This window comes from Hyperolius riggenbachi, chromosome 2 (genome assembly GCF_040937935.1).
Source record: "Hyperolius riggenbachi isolate aHypRig1 chromosome 2, aHypRig1.pri, whole genome shotgun sequence".
In the NCBI taxonomy this organism is placed as follows: Eukaryota; Metazoa; Chordata; class Amphibia; order Anura; family Hyperoliidae; genus Hyperolius; species Hyperolius riggenbachi.
This window is the reverse complement of record NC_090647.1, coordinates 352,856,514-352,872,980: the sequence shown is the minus strand read 5'-3', so window position 1 is coordinate 352,872,980 and position 16,467 is coordinate 352,856,514. Positions and strand designations below refer to the sequence as shown.

Sequence of the window (16,467 nt, the reverse complement as noted above, 5' to 3'; positions counted from 1 at the left end):
GTCAAGGGCCAGTCAATTTAACGCTTACCTAGAGAGAACATAATGAAATCCATACCTTCATGTATCACTGTTTATAGAGTTCAGCTGTATGTAAATGTTCAGTAAAAACTACTCCTCAAACAAAAATGCACAAGCCTCCATAGTTATCAAGACATGTTGAGCCCCTGCATTCCGTGAACTATTGTGTCTCAGAGCAGAAGCATACTTGACTTTAATGATAATAAGGGAATGAATTTGCATGTTTTTTTATACACACACTCCTCTCCACTGTTGGGAATTTTAGAAATAGGCGACAGGTTACAAAAATAGAGTGCTACTGAGCATAGAGGCGTATGGCGACAACGCGTCAAATTCTCTACATACCCATCACCAACAAAGAGGCAGAACTCTTAGATGTATGTTTTGACACAGTCTGAACTTTACATATAGAAAATTAAAGAGCGTGAAAATAACTTCAACTACCATATTCCTTGCGTCACACACAGTCATCAAAATGTCATCTCTATCAAAAAAAGCATTAGGTTGCACCTTACACTTTCATTTATATGTTACAATGTGGTCATTTTTTTTCCTCAGGGCAAGTGCGCTGTGAGAGATATCATCTGAGAATACATCTTTCCTGAGTGTACTAATGTTGCCCACAGCAAAGCCTGGTAAACACAATACAATTTTCCGTTAGATTGACATCAGATCGGACTTGTTGAAAATAGTCGATCTGACAGCAAATCTGTCAGAAAATTGTATACTGTGCACCAAGCATTAGACACGTGTACTTTCTTCTATTAGAACAATGCAATACTAAAAAAGTGTTCTAGAGTTCTAGATTTGGTAATTGTGATGGATTAAATTTTGCTCACATTCTTCATAATAGGATTCTGTTTATGAATTGGAAATCCACATAGTTCCGTCATAGAATGAATATGAGAAATTAGAAACATTATAGTAAACACTAGCAGATGCCCATGATTACATAATATGGCTGCAGAAAAGAAACAATGGAAATCCATGCCTGAATAGATAGTATGATACAGCAATTGCTCATTATTAAACATGTACCTGCCTGCAGCAGCCCCGCTGATGCAATACAAAGCTATGCAGCCATCAAATTCCCCCTCTCCCTGTGTCCCAAAAAGATAAAACACTCATTTGAAGGGCCTCAAAAAAATTTTTCAGCCAGTGTTAAAGTGGTCAGAAAAGTGTTTTGCCTTTTCTCTACATTTTCCTATTCTCCAGCTTACTATCATCAGTGCTGATTCTTTCACAGGATTTAAGTTATTGATTTCTTATTATAGCAGTTTTTGAATTATATTGAAATTGTCCATGCCTAACAAATTTATGAGATGATGAAAAATGATGTGACGGATATAGTTAGAGACAGATGCACCCGATTGTGCTTCATATATCACAGTGACAGTCAGTGCATGCGTAGCTTTGTTGTGTTGCAGGTGTTTTGAATGTGACCTTTCTGCTTCAATTTATAAGCTAAACCATACAAAAAAGCATAGCATCCTCTATTAACCTTCCTTTCATATGCTGTGACGATCTCCTTTTCAACAAATGCTTTGTTTTTCTATCATTTCATAGAAATTTTGAATCCCCCTTAACCAGCTGCTAATCTGCTTGGTTATTTTGGTTATTGGTAGCAACTCTCTTCCCCAGGACTCTTTATTATAAAATCCATCATTTTACAACCACAAATGGTAAAACATAATTTCTAATTGAGCTTAAAACGAAGCTATCAGCCATATTATGTCAGAAAAAAATAAACCCCACATATATAAGTAGATAAATACTTGCTCTACTTACATAACATATGTATTGCACTGTCCACATCCATTTTAACTGTGTCTATCTTGAAGCCAATCCTGATGACATTTCCTCCCTTACTCTCCTCTGCCTGATTGTATATGCATTGCCCACCCTTCTCCCAGTCTTCAGGCATTCCCACCCAGCTCTGCAATAGAAAGTGCATTGTCTCAGCATGAGAAATATTGGCCAATCAGAGATGAACAGAGGTGTGGGAGGGGAAAACAGGAGGGAAAGAGGCTTCAGCCAATCAGACTGCATTAGTCAAGTCTGAGAGGAAAGTAAAGAAGCAAAAAAAGACAACCCAGCATGCCTTGCAACTTCCTTTGTGCTGCAATATGCCAAATAAGAGTCAGGTAAACAACAAGAAAAGTAATAGTGATTTTTAACTTTTGGGTTGCCTGGTTAGCATCCTTATTACTTGTTTACCAGATAAAAATAAATAATTGATTTTTGATTGTATGCCTGACAGTTACACATTAAGAGGATCCGTTAGTCGTTTACTATTTTGAAAAATTTAAATAACAATAACATACGGGTTATTTTTACCATACACTGTAAATACTGAACCAAACTACCGGTACTTCCAAATTTGTGCCATGGGTGTGTTCCAAAAAAGATTTGTGTAAATTTTGCTTCATAAAACGATGGTTCTTCATTGCAAAACATGGTAATTTGTGTAGCTGTGTTCCATATGCATATTTTAAGACCAGCACAAAAGAGGGAATGATAGAAGGAACCTTTCTGCGCTGTTATCAATACCTTGCGTTCTCAATTTACAGCAATTTCCTTATTATTTAAACAATAAATTCTTAGTAGAGCCAATGGACACTTATATCATTGAGGATCTGTTTTTAAAGGAACATACTCTCCAAACACCTTTGTTTTTTAACTTATACACTTGCACACAATTACAATGTGTTCAGGACTGATGTTGGTGTGGACCAGGGGTCTCAAACTCAATTTACCCGGGGGCCGCAGGAGGCAAAGTCAGGATGAGGCTGGGCCGCATAAGGGAGTTCACGTGTCCCCGCCGCAAAACGAGGGCTGCAGAGCCCCCAAATCGCCCCGGGGGGCAATCCGTCAGGAGGGGCAGAGCTACAGCTGGAAGCTCTGCCCCTCAGCGCAGTCGTGGACGTTTGCGCGGGGGATTTGGGGGTCTGCAGCCCTTGTTTAGCGGCGGGGATGCAGCGGATTACTTGGGAGCACTGAAGCGAACTATAAGGTAAAATGGGCAAATATAGTTTGCTTCCGTGTCTCTTTTGCTTTTGCTAGCAGGCAGGGCTGGTTTAAGCAACAATGGGGCCCCAGAGCAAAATAAACCTGCCCCCCCCCCCCCCCCCAACAGATACCCTGGAACAAAAGTCGGCATTAAGGGACCTTTTTTGCAGCTGGTATAGTCAGGGTGTGAAGCCCCAATCGGTCAGAGCTCCACATTCTGGCTACCCCAGCCTGCATGGAGGACAAGGGGTTAAAAAGTTTAAAAAATGCCAGGAATCTTCATACAGCCATATTGCGGCTGTATAGCGATCCCTGGCCAAAGCGCTGCGGCTGCGTATGGGCCCCCTGGAAACCCTGTCAGGAAATGTATTGCTCTTTCTTTTGATACATGTAAAATTACACTACCGTTAGGCTTGCTACTAAAAGTGACATTTACTGCATTTAAAAGTATACTATTTTCCTTCGAAACTTTAAAATCGATTTTCTCAAAAACTATAAGGTCTTTTTGAAAAATTGTTTTTTTCCTCTTATTCCTAATGATCTCCTTAACATATCCTGAAAATTTAGGGTTTCTAGCATTTAAGGTGGATTTGCTATTAACCATTAAAGTCGGCGGGTTTTTAAATGTGTATTTTTTTCCTTTGCAACTTTAAAATCGATTTTCTCAAAAACTATAAGGCCGATTTGAAAATTTTTTTTCCCTCTTGTAGCCACTGGGGCCCCCTACAAGCTCTGGGGCCCTGGGGCCAGAAAATATTGTATCGAGGGCCGCAAATGGCCCGCGGGCCGCGAGTTTGAGACCCCTGGTGTGGACTATTTGATGTTCTTTATAGGGCATTTTTGGCAGCGTTGTTGGGCTCACTGATGATCGCTGGCGATTCCCCAAAACTCTTTGTCAATGAAAGTGAGTGGGGGTAAACCCATTAGTGCAATTTCGATTAGGGGTAATCGCAGGACATGCAGCATTTTGAGCGTGTTTGCGCTCAATGCAAAATATATAAGCGATGCATAAATTGCTTATCAAAGCGATTATGTAGAGCTTTGGAGGGCGGAGAGGTTAGCTTTTTAAAAACTTTATCATACTTACTGGGTCTCTGTATTTCCTTTTTCTGTTCATAGCCCAGCCCCCTAAAGAAAGAGGTTGCAGGTGCTTCTCTGATTGGTCATAGAGAAGCACTTATGACCTCTTACTTTAGGGGGCGTGGCTACGGACAGAAGAAGGACGCCTGGTAAATATAAAAAAGTTTTATTTGAAAAAACCCTGCAAATCACAAATCGGAAGAGCTGTTCAGGTTATTGTACAGCACTTCCAAGCATCGGGTAATTGCAAGCGCAAACGCCCTAGGAATCTCTGCACACAGCGATGCAGCAATTTTAAAGTGTACGTTCCAGGCTTTACTGTCTTATAGTGCCAATTAAAAACTATGTTTTATCTATGTGCACACTTGTCTGTCAAGAAAACCCCAAATGTATGTAAGTGGGTAAGGATGATACAAACTTTGACTATATTGTGCTCCTTCATATGTATATCTTCATTACTTGCCACAAGACAGCCTGCAGGTATTTTGTCCAAATTTTTAAAGACTTCCATTTTAAAAGACACCACACAGAAGAGCAACAATAGAGACCCTGTAAAGTGTGGTCTGTCCAGGGACGGATCAAGGGGGGGGGGGGGGGGGGGCAGGCGGGTATCTTGCCCCAGGCGCAGCTTGTTGAATTCTTAAAAAGGCAGCAAAATTTGGATGGGGAATGGCAGTTCAGGCGCAAAAACCTGATCTTTAGGCGCCAAAACCTGACCTTTAGGTGCCTAAACTGGATGGGGGGTGGTCTAGATCCGTCCCTGGGTCTGTCTGAAATGAAAATTGAGAATTGGCAGTGGCCCTTTCTGCTCCAAGATAATGACTAAACCTAAATGCCCCTTTTCCAGACAGGTGGCTTACCCATGTGCATGAACATATATCCTGAGTGTTGGCATAGCCACAGCTTTTGGTACCTGCAGAATTTACCAGAAAAAGCTAAACCCAATTACTCACTACTGCTCCTGTCTGCTGTTTGTCTCCAACAGACTAGCCACATTAGCATTAAAACAAATGTATGTTCATAGAAAGAGAGGTTAGCAATGAACTGATGAATACATTCACTTTGTTTTCCTGAAATATGCTGATAACGGTATGCTGCAGTTACTGTACTTACTGACAAAAGAGAAAGAGAGAATCTGTACTACATACTGTACTATAACATTGATAACATACTACAAAATTGGCATTTGTCATGTTTTACAATGTCAGATTTGGTTGTAGGGTAGGGGATGCAAGTCCGTCTAGATCATGGCTGACTGCATGGCAGATCCAGAAAGATATGCATTATATACAGATGCAAATTGTAAGATACACTGCCTATAGATGAATCCTTTCACCTTTATTCTAATAGAAACTAACAGGTAACAAGGTTCTGACATTTACTTCTGTTTTTCACAAAATCCCAGGGGTGATTCTGTTCTGTTCAAATATTTTAGTTTATCAGTAGATAGTTCAAAGGTAAAAATTGATTAAAATGGAAGATACATAGTTTTATATAGATGCACTGATGAGGATCAATCAATCCGACACAGTCTGTATGCATGTTGGATTATTGTAGCTCTGTATATTTCACAAGCTGACACATAATTGCATTCCAGCAGATCTAGAAGTGTGGCTAGCTAACAGGGACAACAAAGGATGGTTTGCATATTCGGCAGTGATGCATCGTGGGAGACTTCAAATGCTCACTCCAACCTGAATTATTCCAAATACCTTCTGTTTCAAGAAGGCAAACTTTTGTTTTCCATATTTATATATGTGCATTTTAATACAAAAGCACTTGGAATCATGACCATGTATGTTCTACCACCTTTTAATTTACAAATGATTAAAGAATGGAATTTTTTCACCACTGGCTGCCCTACTGTCTCTATCATATGGATAGGAGACTTTAATAATATATGCCCCCAGGTAACAGCCCATTGCAATCCTATTAATGGAGCAGCACTGTCTATAAATGCACCCTCCAATTTTCTTGAATAAATGTTAAACCTGCTTTCAGGACACCAGGATATTATTCAGCCCCAACGCTATATCACATTCCTTGAAATCAACAAGCTATGAAACACTCACATGTTCGAACCATGCATTTATCACCAAAGACTTAGCCTGAAATATGTACCTCAAATGATCCCTTACTGATGACCTTCAACTGGAACATCTTCCTTCCTTCTAGATTATGGAAACGTAACCCACTCTGGCTCAATTTACTTGGAGGCCCAGTGCATTTAAAAGAGTAGGAAGATTATTTACTGTGAATAATGATTTTAAGCTTTTAAGGAAACCATCTGGGACTTCATTTAAGTATATGTGGGGGAAGGGGTGGTAGGTGCAAACCATAATCAGAGATTTGTAGAATTAAACAAAGGAAATAGCAAGATAAATGTCAGTAGCAGACCCAAAAACTAGAATGTTGACAACCCAATAGACCCCATAAAGGTAAGCATTACTGAATAAGAACAGAAAAATCTATACAGAAAAAAAAGCCAATTCACTTTTTTTTAGTTCTAAGCAGGCATTTTTTTTTAGCAGAGCTAAGCATTGGTAAGTCAACCTTCTAAAAAATCTATCTGCTTTCCTAACCATTAATATATTCCAGAATTGTGATGGATCATTGGAACACTCTGCAGAAGGAATTATCTGAGTGTTCCAGTATTCCTCCAGGAACTCTGCTCAGCTAAATCACCATTCTCTGTAATAGACAAGTAACGTATCTTATGGATATTTCACCCATATCTTTCAAGAGATGCATCAGAACTACTGGACACTGAAATGGAGGTGGAGGAAATAAGAAGCTATTATATCCCTCCCTAATAAAACAGTCCTAGATAGCGATGGCCTAACAGGAGAATTTTATAAAACCTACATAGAGTTTGGCGCTCCAAAATTAATAGAGATCTATCAAGATGCTTATAACAACATGAGCAAACGACTTATCTGGCTGATCCTAAAGCCTGGCATAGAATTTACCCTGTGCCATTCCTACTGTCTGATTTCCCCCAATCTCCCAAAATGTTGGAAAATGTGCCAAAATATCAGCTTTCATTGATCTAGATGAACGTGGATTTATAATTTTAATAAAAACACCTCAATCAATATACGGTAAGTAGAGTATATGAAGTCCTACCCCACAATAACTTCAGAAGAAAGGTACTAGTTGCCTTTCAACTTTGCCAAACTATTTGATTCAGTAGAGTTGGCAAACTCTTTACTAGATTTGGGTTTCCTCAATACTTCTAAGATGGGTATCCATTTTTTTAACCATTAACTACGGCTTATATTGGCTGGGTCTAACAGCAGTTTCAGTTGAGCAGGTGCACAAGACAGGGCTGTCCTATATCTTTGCACTAACTGCTGAACCTATATTAATCAGAATCTGCAAATATCCATGGATCAGGGGTTTCAAAGCCGCTTGGACAGAAAACAACACAAAATGAAAACAATCTGCTCCTCATGCTAGTAGAATATATAGCAACCTTTAAGCTGTAGTCTGTCAAGAAAATACACTGGAGAAAATCTGCGTTAAAACAGCACACCAGAGGCCTAATTCAATTGCAAATTTTAAAAACATACTGTACTGAAGTGAACTGCAGAGAGGAGAGTGTCCTGGCATTTGGCATCTTTGCATTCTCTTCTCACTGGTGCAATGATCTAACCAATGAGACTCCTTCACAGGAAGGGTTCTCACTGATCCAAATCAATAGACTAAGGTGGATCCCAAGTGGAAAAGTAAAAGATCCTTTTGCCTGGGCTCCCTTTCATTATAATTAATGTGGCACAGAAGATGGGGCATTGGGTAACTCTTCTATCAAGACTGACAGAAGAGCCCGGAGAATTATAATGATTATGACAGCTGCTCAGATTTGGATTACAGCGTGGGACTTTAAGAAAAGGTCATTTTTTTCTAAAAAGAAACGTCATTTTTTTAAATTATAATTCATTTCAAATGGTTTCTGTATTTATTTCCTTTAAACTAGCTGCAGAAATTGGTAAATGGTACCCCTAAATTCATTCCAAAGACCTTGAGGTGTGAATAGCTGAAAGACCCTTTATTCCAAAGACCTTGAGGTGTGGATATTCAACCATATGTCACTCCCTAAGGTAAATCTACACATGATTTTTGATTTAAGTTTTTAATTAAAAAAATATGTTTTCTAAGAAAAAATAATAATTGAATATACAGTAATGTTAAAAAAAATCAATGAGATGCAAAAACGTCTAACTTTCCTATGCTAATTTGTGTTATTGCCTAAGTAGTTGATAGTTGTAGAGATCATTTGCGATCATTTTTGACATTAACAACTCCAATCATGTAAACTCAGTAATTGGAGTATTGCTAAGTACACACAATGCCATTTTCTCACAGATTTACTGTTATATCAATTATTTCCAACATGTCCGATCTGATTTCTAATCAATATGCTGTTGCTTATCTTTTAGAGCAGAGAAAGTTCTGAGTTCAGGTCTTTTAAAAAACACTGCTAGAAAGCCCCAAGCCATGAAGCCACTGTTTGTATGTGCTGTTAAAATTATCAGCAGCCAGTCTACTGCTGTGACCAGCATGATTATACTGCACTCTGGGGAAATCTCATCTTTCAAGAATGTGAGATTCCCTGATATACAATACTGGTAAAGTCTGGGAATTTGGTTTCGAGGCCACAATGGGCTTTTACTAACATTTTATCAATTTCTCTAGACCTGCCCAGAACAAAGTATTCTACCATTTCCTGCAAATCATGCATGGATTTTCCATTAAAATTAAACAGCAATGTATGCTGTGTCGATCGCCTTCACTGGAGCCGCAATGTAAGGTGCTTGACATGTCAGTACAAAATGGCATGCGGTTGGCATGTAGTTACAAAATCACAAAATTATATAACAGTAATTAAGGCAAATCAGAAATTATCCCTAAAATATATTTTTAAAGGCTACCTGAAGTGACATGTAGTGACATGTAGCATGATGAGATAAACAAGTGTATGTATAGTCCCAGCCCTACTTAGAACTAGGCTGTATTCCCTTTCTCTTACTATTCACTTTAAAGCAGGCTATACATTTATTGATTTCTCCCGTCGATATATGGCTGATTTGATTGCTCTGATCGAATCAGTGAGAAATCGGTGCAGCATTAGGCCTGCTTGCTCGGTCTAATAAGAGATTTCCAACCAAAATCACTTGATTGGGTCGATTGATCCGGGCATAAAATTTATGTCAATCGGCGGCGAATCAGGACCTGACGCTATTGACATTCATTTCAGTGACCGACGAGAAGGTACTCTCATTTGTATGATTGGTCCCAGGTGTCTTCTCCAATTCCTGACATAATTGCCTGTGTGAAGTAGTGCAGGGGATAGACACTCGGGGGGCCTTGACTGTTCCCTGCATTACACTACACAGACGCCCGGGGACCGGTGGGAACTAGCAGAGACTGGAACCAGCAGAGACCAGGGCCAGAAAATCAGTGTGCAGTGTGTTAAGGCAATCAAGCAGATAGATCCTCTCTCTGATCAGATAATGAAAGGAGAGGGATCTTTCTGCTGGCCAGTGTATGACCACCTTAAGAGTTAAACGACCAATATAGTGAAAAACGTAAGCATTTAAGATCTGACAGGTAATGGACTAGTCCATTCCTCATGGGGTGCTCTCAGTATTTATTATTTTCAAAAGCATTCCCTGAAAGGCAGTTGCTAAAATAGTGTGCAAGCAAGTAGGGAGGCTGGCAGGTATCTTACTATTTTAGCAGTTTGACTTAGCAATGTCCGTTCAGGAAATGCCTTTGAAAACAAAGAAAATCCTGAGAATCCCCCAAGAGGAAATGGACTAGTCCAAAACCTGGCTGTTCTGTCAGATTTTAACTGCATGCTTTTTTAGCTATAGTGGTCCTCTAATTTTGGGAATTCACAATTTTCTGTCCGATCAGCAGGTGATCAGACAGGAAGTTGTACCATGCGAACATGTCCAAACATCTCCCGATCAATAAAGGGATCGATTTTCCAATGATAACACAAAATCGATCCCTTTCTCAATTGGAAAAGGATTGGACATGTCGGAAATAATCACCCGATTCCCGCCGATCAGGTGGGAAATTGCATTGTGTGTTTCCAGCATTAGAACCCAGGGCTCTAACAGCTGCATGACACTTTGCTGATAACTAATTACATGCCATAAAACTCTTGCATGGCAGAGGAACACTTCTGAGTGTAATGCTGGGAATACACGGCTCGATTTTGAGCCATTAAGATGGCTTGATAGATTATTTCCGACATGGCCAATCTCCCGCCCGATCGCTTTGCCGCTTGATCCTGGATTGAAGTGAATGGAAAAAGATAGGAAAACGAGTGGAAGAAAAGAGAATTGACTGTGGAATCGAGCGGCGAAACGATTGAGCGGAAGAATCGAGCTGCAAAATCGAGCCGTGTATGCCCAGCATAAGGAATGGATTAAAAAGGTCATCATTTCAAGACCTGTCTGAATCAGAGCTGTAAACCATTTAAAAAGACTTGTCAGTCACCTGAGAGGATGAAAACTTTAAACTTTTTTCTTTACTTAGTGCACCAAGTTTTATTTAAAAAAATGCAGCAATACAGAGGTCACCAAAAACAGTGAAAAAGGAAATATCATGTAAAGTCTGTAGTATCATGCAAAAATGATCAAATTGCTTTTCAGATGTCATCATAGAGAACAGGTATTTCTTGGCGTACATAACAGTGAAAATAAAAATAATTGTAAAAATAACGTTATAATAATAGAAATTGACTATCTATGCCTCAGGCATATACCTGTATATATAAAAAAGATCAAAGTGTAACAATAGTAGTATTGCAACAGCTTACACAAACCATCTTTCCCACAAAGGGAAAAGGAATAGAGGACACAACAAAATGTCAGCTGGGTAGATCAACCCACATACAGGGTGTGCAGAATTATAAGGCAAATGAGTATTTTGACCACATCATCCTTTTTATGCATGTTGTCTTACTCCAAGCTGTATAGGCTTGAAAGCCTACTTAGGTGATGTGCATCTCTGTAATGAGAAGGGGTGTGGTCTGATGACATCAACACCCTATATCAGGTGTGCATAATTATTAGGCAACTTCCTTTCCTTTGGCAAAATGGGTCAAAAGAAGGACTTGACAGGCTCAGAAAAGTCAAAAATAGTGAGATATCTTGCAGAGGGATGCAGCACTCTTAAAACTGCAAAGCTTCTGAAGCGTGATCATCGAACAATCAAGCGTTTCATTCAAAATAGTCAACAGGGTCGCAAGAAGCGTATGGAAAAACCAAGGCGCAAAATAACTGCCCATGAACTGAGAAAAGTCAAGCGTGCAGCTGCCAAGATGCCACTTGCCACCAGTTTGGCCATATTTCAGAGCTGCAACATCACTGGAGTGCCCAAAAGCACAAGGTGTGCAATACTCAGAGACATGGCCAAGGTAAGAAAGGCTGAAAGACGACCACCACTGAACAAGACACACAAGCTGAAACGTCAAGGCTGGACCAAGAAATATCTCAAGACTGATTTTTCTAAGGTTTTATGGACTGATGAAATGAGAGTGAGTCATGATGGGCCAGATGGATGGGCCTGTGGCTGGATTGGTAAAGGGCAGAGAGCTCCAGTCCGACTCAGACGCCAGCAAGGTGGAGGTGGAGTACTGGTTTGGGCTGGTATCATTAAAGATGAGCTTGTGGGGCCTTTTCGGGTTGAGGATGGAGTCAAGCTCAACTCCCAGTCCTACTGCCAGTTTCTGGAAGACACCTTCTTCAAGCAGTGGTACAGGAAGAAGTCTGCATCCTTCAAGAAAAACAAGATTTTCATGCAGGACAATGCTCCATCACACACGTCCAAGTACTCCACAGCGTGACTGGCAAGAAAGGGTATAAAAGAAGAAAAACTAATGACATGGCCTCCTTGTTCACCTGATCTGAACCCCATTGATAACCTGTGGTCCATCATAAAATGTGAGATTTACAAGGAGGGAAAACAGTACACCTCTCTGAACAGTGTCTGGGAGGCTGTGGTTGCTGCTGCACACAATGTTGATGGTGAACAGATCAAAACACTGACAGAATCCATGGATGGCAGGCGTTTGAGTGTCCTTGCAAAGAAAGGTGGCTATATTGGTCACTGATTTGGGTTCATTGAGAACATGGCTGTTGTTCAATAATAAATGTATTCCTCAAAAATACAACTTGCCTAATAATTCTGCACTCCCTGTATATTGCAATAAGCAGATTATACATTGGTGAGGGGAGACTGCTGACAATGTAACCAGGTATTGTCAAATGTAAATAAGGCACCTCTGTGCTCATATATAAATTAATGGTAAGGAAAGATTGTGTTGACTGAGAGCACCCACTCCCCACAGGTAGGAGCAACTGGGCGCATCCAATATTTAGTTAACATTTTCCTAGCCAAATGAAAGGCTCACAGGAGAAAGACTTTGGTGTATTTGCTAGATTTTTATCTTTTGAACACTATAATAAGACTGGTATTCCAGGAAATTCCTATTCCAGGGTCAGGCCAAGGCAGAGGCGAGAGAGGCTCCAGCCTCAGGGCGCAGTGTAGCAGTGGGCGCACAACTCACTCAGCTATCATTCTCCTATTGTGTTTAAAGCAGAGAGAAATAAGGAAAGGGGATATGTAGCAGTGACTGCAAGCCAGATAACTAGAGATAGTAGTGTTGGGGGGGTTGGGGGCCCTGGGGCACATCTTAGTCTAATAGCAATCAGTGTCTGACGGCTGGAGTGGGAGGGACGGAGGGGCGCACTTTTGTGTCTCAGCCTTGGGTGCTGGAGGACCTTGTCCCGGCTCTGATTAGGACTATAGATACGATTGCTTATCTTCGAAGTACACCCAAAATATAACATATGTCTTAAAGAGCAACCTAAAGATCTATAGCATAACCCAATTCTGGATATCACTGAAAATGGATAAGTACTCCAATCATGCACTTAGCAGCCCCATTATGGCAGCAAGCTACAAGATTTATACATTGCTACATTGGTTTGCCAATACCACTAGATCTGTAAATACACAACTGCTTTTGAAAGGAAGGGTGTCTTTTAAAGGGTTAAAACTTTCCTGTTAAACTGATTGCTACTAAAGTACCACAATTACAGATGGCTTCATTATGGATATCACAAACACTTTTTAAACGCACGACTCTGTAATAGTATCCTTTATCTGGTCAGGAACGTCACCCCGAATGTCTCTATCGAAACTGCAATTACCTACCGCTCAAGGAGGTTTGGCAGTCCACAAATTTTTTAGATATCATTTGGCGGCACAGCTGGTTCCTATCCAAGGCTGGCTAAGCAGAGATAGACTGGACTCCAGTCTAGCAACAGAAGCGAATATAGCAGGATCTTACGAGTCACTCTGTGGTGCAATAATTTTGGTATAAATACAATATTACTTATGTCTCGCAGGTATTTCAAGGTGGGGTTTTCAAAGACTTTGCTGTGTTAAAAGCCGAACATGGCCTCCCACGACAAGCTCTCTTTAGATATTTCCAGCTCCGACATGCAATTAAAGCACAACTAGGTCTGTCTGAAGTTTCACTAGCTCCCTCAAACCTTGAATCAATGTCATTAAAAAAAGAAAAGACCAAACAGGTATCCAGTCTTTATAACTTTTGAATGACATATAGTAATACTTCCAAAATTCAAAAAACTAGAGATAAATGGCTAACGATTGATCCCAGTATATCACTAGAGAACTGGTCTGAACTCGAAGAATATTTCCCTAAAGTAGTGATTGTATCCCACGATAGACTCCTTCGTGTTAAGTGGTTTCACCAGGCGTACCTTTCACCCCAAAGACTAGCCAAAATGAGTCCTCTGCATGATGGCTGCTGTTTCAAGTGCAAAACTCCTAATGCTAATTTCATTCATTGTGTCTGGGAATGTCCTTTGGTGAATAAATACTGGAAATCGGTGATCCACTTTCTTAGAGATACTCTCCAACTTCCATTTACCCTGGAATTTAAGATATGTATGCTAGGAATTGTGGGAGACATTGCGATCTCTAAACATCAACTACTGTTACTAAGAATTGTATTGCATTATGCCAAAAAAGCCTTAATGTGAAAATGGAAGTTATCTTCTCTCCCCTCTCTATTGGAATGGATACAACTGGTTAATGTAGCATTACCAATATATATACTGACTTATCGGGCAAGTAACAATACAAGAAGTTTGATAAAGTCTGGCATAAGTGGGTGGATACTTCTGATACCACAATCCCTCATCTTGACATAAATGTAGCAGTACAGGACCTATACCAGGTGTAGTTATTGGAGGTAATTATGTCTTTCTCATCTCCTCATGTTCTGTAAACTTTACTGTTTAGTATAGATATGTCAGCAAATATGGTTCTGCTGATATAATAGATCTTTGTGACTATATTAGCAAGAATGTTGATGTCTCACCAACAGGTGTAACCGGATTGTGTGTTGTTATTGTTTTTATTGTTTATTTTGTTGTTATTGTCATGTGTGTTATTATGACAAAACCTTTTCAATAAAAAAATCTTGTTGAAAAAAAGTACCACAATTACACATCTTGATCCCTGCAAATTCAGGAAATTGCATTAACTTACTGTAGGTACTGCAGGTTTGTTCTTAACCAGAATCTGTTCATAAGTTGAAACACTGTGCCATCTGAGTCCCCTACCTCTTCTATGCCCCCTGTGCCTCCAGTGTCCCCCTCTGTGCCACTTCTGCCCCCCGTGTCACCTCTGTCCCCCCACTGTATCATCTCTGTCCCCCTGTGTCCTTAGTGAATCGCAGGAAAATATAATTTCCCTGGTTTAAAAACAATTTTTAGAGTATTTTATTGCTTGCTGGTGGCTTAAAGAAATACTGTAGGGTGGTCAGGGGAAAATGAGTTGAACTTACCCAGTGCGTATGGTCTGTGCCTGTGCATGTACGCTCCTGGTGACATCAGCGAGAGTGAGGACACGGCAACGCAGGTACAGTGGTTTTCAGACTTCAAAGTCTGAGATTCCAGAAGTGAACTGGAGGCGAGGCCAGAGCATCGGTGAGCGGCTGCGCGGGCACAGGATGTCTGCGGGGGACCATTAGAAGCCCCGGGTAAGTTCAAGTCATTTTCCCCTGACCCCCCTACAGTATCCCTTTAAAAGGCATTATATTGACACTGTGTGAAAATTTCACCAAGGAGAAAACGTAGGAGAAAAAGTTAATTGCATATGGGCCCTAAAGGTGGCCTTACACTTATAGATTTGCAGCAGATCTGACCATCTCTTAGGTTTCTGTCAGATGCCTGTCAAGTCGAATCTGACAGGAATCTATCTGATGTGTGCCACACACTAGGAACAGATTTCCAATAGATTTCAGAATGAAATCTATTGGAAATCTATCTAAATGCATTATTGGATCATTAGATCCAATGCAACTATATGAGCCATCGATCTGCTGCCAGCAGCAGATCGACCTAGATTTTCCATCCTGTCAGATAGATCAAATCGATCGAAATTGATCGATCGATTTTTGATCGATTTGCTGATTTGCAAGTCAATCGATTTGCTGATTCGATTTTATGATCGATCGATTCATAGGATCGATCGATTGATGGCTGAAGTTGACCAGTGTATGGGCCCATTTACAGTTCAGGTTCAGCACTATAACTCTGTCTTTCGTTGACATTGCTTACTTACATTTGAGTGGATAAAAAATGTTATCTTTCCTACATATGCTGTATCTCTGTTTCAGATGATACAGTGTGAATTAGGTTCACATTTATCATTGATGGGTTTTTTTTAAGCTTCTCAGAACACAGGAAACCGCATATCCCTCATTCTCAAGATATCAGTGTTTTGTGAAATGGATACTCACACAATCTGCATATTCATTTACATTTGGAGTAATGAACTTTGCTTTTCATTGTTCATTTGCTTTGGAATAGATGTAAGATTGTACCATTGTTCCTGTATCATCATTGTTATCTCACAACGGAACTGCATCATTTCTCTACTTAGAAACGGAATCTTTTTATGGAACTGTGTGGGCACTGGGGAGAATTTATTACTAATAACCGTTTTTAACTTTTATTATTTCTGTTAGTTATCATGCAATACTCTGTAATTTTGTGCTTTATTATTTTATTGTTCTATGATAACGGTATAGAGATATAACTATAGTCATAGCAGCCAAGACAGCCACTATGGAGATTGGGGGCAATATAGCATAGGGGCATAATATGAGGAGACAATATAATAAATCAGCACTATAATGCAAGCACTATGAAGGCAGACACTGTAAAGGTGCGTACACCTGTCTGATTTTTCCAAACGACCGGTCAGTGAGACTGGTCGTTTGGACGTCAAATCGGGCATGTGTAC

At 40.1% G+C, this 16,467-nt stretch overlaps 1 protein-coding gene across 15 annotated transcripts in view; it reads right to left on the bottom strand.

Annotated features, from left to right (window-relative positions):
• The window catches only part of PLEKHA6 (pleckstrin homology domain containing A6), a 273,958-nt gene that overhangs the window by 209,745 nt on the left and 47,746 nt on the right, over window positions 1-16,467 (bottom strand). Inside the window, exon 1 of one of the 15 annotated variants that reach the window (XM_068269620.1) lies at window positions 1,807-1,825. The exons of the other annotated variants lie outside the window; for them this stretch is intronic. The gene's annotated coding sequence lies outside the window, so the exon portion shown is untranslated. Of the gene's footprint in view, window positions 1-1,806; window positions 1,826-16,467 lie in introns of those variants that run through there. 15 annotated transcript variants of the gene reach the window in all.